Source organism: Poecilia reticulata, linkage group LG5 (assembly GCF_000633615.1).
Source record: "Poecilia reticulata strain Guanapo linkage group LG5, Guppy_female_1.0+MT, whole genome shotgun sequence".
Classification (NCBI taxonomy): domain Eukaryota; kingdom Metazoa; phylum Chordata; class Actinopteri; order Cyprinodontiformes; family Poeciliidae; genus Poecilia; species Poecilia reticulata.
The window spans coordinates 18,349,260-18,354,485 of NC_024335.1; the positions used below are offsets into that span (position 1 = coordinate 18,349,260).

The 5,226-nt window shown below is 37.9% G+C and overlaps 1 long non-coding RNA gene across 1 annotated transcript; it reads right to left on the minus strand.

Annotated features, from left to right (window-relative positions):
* Positions 1–521: 521 nt before the first annotated feature.
* LOC103465011 (uncharacterized) lies at positions 522–1,725 on the minus strand. Its single transcript, XR_533737.1, has 3 exons — positions 1,625–1,725; positions 1,380–1,494; positions 522–1,274 (listed from the first exon to the last, which is right to left on the minus strand). It is a non-coding gene; the product is annotated as an uncharacterized LOC103465011 (long non-coding RNA).
* Positions 1,726–5,226: the final 3,501 nt, after the last annotated feature.

Sequence of the window (5,226 nt, forward strand, 5' to 3'; positions counted from 1 at the left end):
GTCGCAGGCTTTCATTTGGGCCATGGCGTCAAAGATGGTAAGTATCTGTTTTTCCAAGTTTTGAGCTTGGTTTGAGACACACAATCAGTTAATCAGGTGGACCGATGCAGCCGGCAGCATCCACCAGCACGACACGCATACGGAAGCACTGAGGCAGTCTGGCTGAGAAAACAAGCCACAAGCAATGGTCTACAGCGAGACAGCAGATCGTTTTTTTTTTTTTTTTTGCCAATAAAGTTTTTTATTCTTAGGTTATGTAAATTTTTTGGTAGAAGTAGTTTTGAATTGCAAAAATGTGCTAAAACTGGGAGGCTCTTGTTTAACTAAATGTTAATGTCCTACTGCTCTGAGAAGTTATTGACTAAACTATTACTTATTAACTAATACCATCACATAGCTTCACTTAAAAGTATTTAAACCATCAATTTAGTGGAGGCTGGAGTAAACTCTGTATTGAGGGTCTGACAAACTTTATAGGTGTTTACCTTCATAGGTTTTAAGAGTATTTATTTTACAAAAAGCAGTGCTAAAATGATATTACACTCCCAAAAATACCTTAAATACTTTATGGGAGTGAATAATGGCATTATCATAGATTTAGGTGACTTGTTTAAAGTGCTTCATGTTTTTGAGGGATATCCTCAGACAGAAGTAAAGATTTCTTTGACTGTAAAAATGAAAACACTTAAGAAACAAAAGAGTAAAAACCTTCAGATTCCCCCTCTCCCTTTGAAAGCGTTGAAATCGATTGAGGATGTTTCAAGTCATAAAGTTTAGATTGTGTTGGGATTCTTTTTTTAGATCAATCCATTCTTCTTTCAAAAATATCTCAACCTCAGCTCAGACATGAACAGGTATGGCCACCTTATCTCATAAACTTTAGGTCTATGTCGTTCCATTTGATCTCTGCCTGGATGTTTGCGATTGTTCTTCTAATGGATGGAGATCCTTCACCTCAGTCTGAAGTCTTTTTTTCTTGAGGTTTTGTTGGCTCTAGTGGCCTTTATTTGAAAGTAGTTCGACAGGAAGGAGGGTAATGAGAGGGGGGGAAGACATGCGACAAATGTCACCAGGCCGGGAATCGAACCTGCGACCACCGCCACGAGGACCAAAGCCTCAATAAGTGGGTTGTGCTTTGCCCCTGTGCTCCCACAGCACCCCCAGTCTGAAGTCTTTTGAAGTCAAACAGGGTTTTCTCCTGAATTGCCCTGTATTTGGTAGCATCTGTCTTCCCATCAACTCTGATTAGCTTTCCGGTTCTGCAGAAGACTCTCCTACAACCACAACACAAGACAGGGTTGATGTTTTCAGCACGGTTTCTGATAACCGCACATTAATGTTGCTTCACAAATATGCACAACTACGTGTTGGGTTTTTACCAAATCTCCCAGTAAAACACATGGAAGTTTGTGGTTGTAACGTGCTGAAATATAAAAAAGGTTCAACGGGTGTGAACACTTTTTAGAGGCATTGAAATTCTCCAACTTCCAGAAGCTGAGAATATGATAACACAGAAGAAAGAGTGGGTCTTACAAATAAAACATACTGAAAGACAGGCACAAAGCCCATCATCTCTGTGGTGGAGCTTGCTACAAGGACAAGATTGAAACTGACAAATATTTACAATATTCTTCATGCAGAAGTGACACACAGATGAATCCTGTCTCTGCTCCAATTTGGACAAACAGTTCTTGGAATGAAAGCACAGAGGGATTGAGGAGGAGGTGGATCTGCTGTGCAAAGGAGAGAGAGGCTTCACAGTGGATCTTTTCCATATTTAACACATTGGAGAACATTTTTAAAATGCAAAAAAAAAAAAAAAAAAAAAGTTTGGTTTATCAAGTTGATTTAGGCAGGATGGAGTCCAAAAACGGATGGTAAACAAACATTCTGAAGCCATGTTCTTTTTGATATTCTGTTTGAGGCTTTAACGTCTGATTTGTAAGCCAGTGCCAATGACAACTGCATTTTGGAAACGCTGCCAGATATATTACAAGGAGCAACTGGAGCAGAACAGCTTTCTGGCAATGCACCATGGACATTATGCAAATACCATAAGAGAACATATTAGCCAGTCTATCGGTTCCCCTCAGAGATGCCTCCACCAAATTGTCTCAGAAGTCGCACTGAGCTCCCACTGAGCCGAGGAATGGGTAAATTTAAATTTACAGCAGTCTTTCTAGCATTTTGCGCTGCTGTTCCCACCTTTCATATGTGCACACTGAACATATGCAATGTCAGCATGGACACATTAAAGGTCTAAACATGTTTCTTCTTCAGCTCCCACATGAAAATACGGTGCCAGTGAGAAGTCTCTTTAGAGCTGTTATTTTTTCAGGTTGGGTTAGGGTTGATCATAAAACATACTTCTATAGAGAGCTTAAAAAAAGACAAAAGTTTTATCCAATCCACACGGAGTCCAACTTATACATAGCATGGTGCTGAGAAATCATATGTTTTGTAGCTCTGATCTGCAAGGATCTTTCAACATTTATCCACTTGAATTAGTAGACCTGATTTAAAGGGTTGCTTCATGTGAACTTGGGTTTAAATCATATTCTATACATTCAAAGGTTTACAGAAGGCCAGTTTTAGAATAATTTGTTTCATTGCCTGTCTTACCCATACCAGAACCAGTTTTGATGCATGTTGAGGATCATTATCTTGTCCAAGATTTTAAAAAAAAGATGCAAACTACATCGATCAGGGGAAAAAAATTAATAAGAATGATAAGAAAATATCCAGAACCCACCAAAGTCATACTAGCATTACAGTCCACAGTGAAGCAAGCATTAGCATGGACATAAGAGGACAGACCAAGATACAAGACTGTTCTCAAAACTGCCACTTGGAAACCTGAATGAAATTTGAAGCAGATGTTTTGTGGTCAAACAAAAGAAAGATTTGGGCCAAACATCATGAAAATAATTGGCAAGCATGGTGATAGTAACATTATGCTGAGGGCCTGCTTTGTAAGTGGTACTGGTGCATTGCACAAAATGTATTGCATAATAACAAATGATTACAGTGAAATTCTTCAACTTCACCTTAAACTATCATCTAGATTAGCAGGTCTCAACGTGGGCGGTACCGATCCCCAGGGGGCGTTCAGAGGACGGCAGGGGGCGCTGGTGGACATTTTTACAAAAGGGGGGCGCTGGGATTCCTATGGGGGGTGTTTGGTCGAAGGTAAACTTTACACCTTAAATGCACAACAATGCCAGTTTAGACTTTGAGCAACTTGGTAAAACTGTATTGTGTAACATTAAATCATGCTTGGCTGCAACTGTATCAGTGGCAGCTCTTCTTCTTGTCTTCAGTGTTTGTAGCTTCTTGGCGCAGCTCGTTCTCCTGCTAGTAGCTTCACCGGCTAATCAGTTCAGCGTTACACCGGCTGATGACGTTGCTGTGATTCACTTTGTCTGGTATTTTTGTACATATGTTTTGGCAGTTTTGTGATCATGTCATAGCAGCAATTTATATTAAAAGTGTTTTATTTCCGTTTGAAGTCCGCCTGCTTCCATGGAAGAACAACAGAAAATCTTTTATAAACATGTAATTACTAAAATCATGATACCCTCATTTTGTATCCCTCTGAAAAAATTAACGCATTTAAATAAAGAAATCCCTCAATGGGTGATACCTCGATAGAGAGCATTCATTTTATAACACCGGTGCTGTAAGTGGTCCGGTATGAAACGGGGGTGATAGAACAACACAGCACTTTTAAATTTCAATAATCAGAATGAAGAATTTGTTTCCGTTGTTTTAAAAGGTTTATGTCAGTCTGCCTTTTCCCCGTCGATACGTTTCCCGAATGCTGCGCACCATATTGAGTTAAAACAAAAACAAAAAACGAGGCGCACATTCCGCAAAACTCTGAAAAATGAGAAACGGGCAAAACAGAGCGACAAACTAGATGTGAATTATGGCATAAAAACAGAGAATTCGACGCTGAACAGTGAAAAATCAACACATGATGTGAAACACATGACGATTAGGCGGCGCAGCAGGTGATGAGTGAATATTACTGATGGTCAATAAATGATAAAATAAATTTAGCAACAGGAAAGCAACTAAAGTGGACATAGCAATAAACCAAGAGAGGATAATACTAATCAAATGAAACTAAATGGAAATGAATGAAGAACAAAATGCAAGAATAAACTAAGAAACTAAAGTAAATACAGAGGAATAAACTTGTATGGCAAGACCTTTCGAGCAATAATTAATACAGAGGAGTGTATGGCAAGAATAAACAGACACTATTTCCAGATAAAAGGTAAAATAATATTGTTGAAGTGYMATGGGTTTGTTGAGACCACATCTAGTACTGAGAATAAATATATCTTACAGACCATAACAGTAAAGACCATAACGGTGTCACCAGATTAACTCATTCATTCGTAACTTCACTTATTTATGTTAATTAGATTTGATATATTTATTTCTTCAATATTATTTTTCATGTCAGTGTTAATCACATGAGGCTGATGACTCCATGACACTTTCAATTTGACTCATTAGGATTTGATTAAGAACCAGATTTGTTCTTTGTAATTTCTGTCCAGTAAAACTATYAATCTATAAATCAATAGACAGGTYTATATAAAGATATAATCCATGTTTCTGTCTCATATTTGTATGGCATTAAAAGGACCTGGAACTTTTGTTTTTCCACTGAAAGCTCTGGTTTGCACATTAAATGCCATGTGGCATTTAATGCCATGTGGCATTAAATGGATGATATTCTGATGTCCCATTCTCCTGAAGGCAGCACAGAGCTGCACCACCAAAACCCACAGAAACACTGAAGAGAAGAAGAGCTATGATTAATGTAGTTACAGTTCTATCCATGTTTTAATGTTGCAGCGCTCAGTCGTTTTGAAAATAAATCAAAGTTTAAACTGGCATGTTGTACATCTTTTATCTGGTCATTTTGTGGAATATTTAACAACTAGAAAATGGCACAAAATAAGAATATTATTTCCACTCTGATTGGCTGCTCTTAAGCCTACCAATTTTAACTTGAATGTTCATTGCATTTTTCGTAGATCCTGTGAAAATAATTTCTATTCACTTTACTTTTTTGTTCTCTGGGAAATTATTTTTGATGATAAATACAGAAACAAGCATAAAAATCAAAACATCTACAATAGTGATAGTAATATTAATGATAAAATAATGGTCAGTGCAAAGTAGCCTGCAAATTCTTTGGTGGGGGGC